Here is a 241-nt window from a genome sequence, read left to right as displayed (position 1 = left end):
CAGCTTCATTGCCTTCCTCCAGCCCCTCAAGGACTTTCTGGGAGTGGGGCCCAAAACTGAACCCAGGATTCAGGGTGTGGCCTCCACAGTGCTGAGTCCAGGGGAATGATCCCTGCCCTGGTCCTGCTGGCCACACTAGTGCTGATCCAGGCCAGAATGCTGGTGGCCTTCTTGGCCACCTGGGCACTCTCCAGCTGGCTGCCCACCAGCACCCCCAGGTACTTTTCCACTGGGCACTTTC

The sequence above is a fragment of the Merops nubicus genome, unplaced genomic scaffold (genome assembly GCF_000691845.1).
Source record: "Merops nubicus isolate BGI_N331 unplaced genomic scaffold, ASM69184v1 scaffold27903, whole genome shotgun sequence".
Classification (NCBI taxonomy): Eukaryota; Metazoa; Chordata; class Aves; order Coraciiformes; family Meropidae; genus Merops; species Merops nubicus.
The sequence above is the reverse complement of the archived record's forward strand: the minus strand, read 5'-3'. Positions refer to the sequence as shown.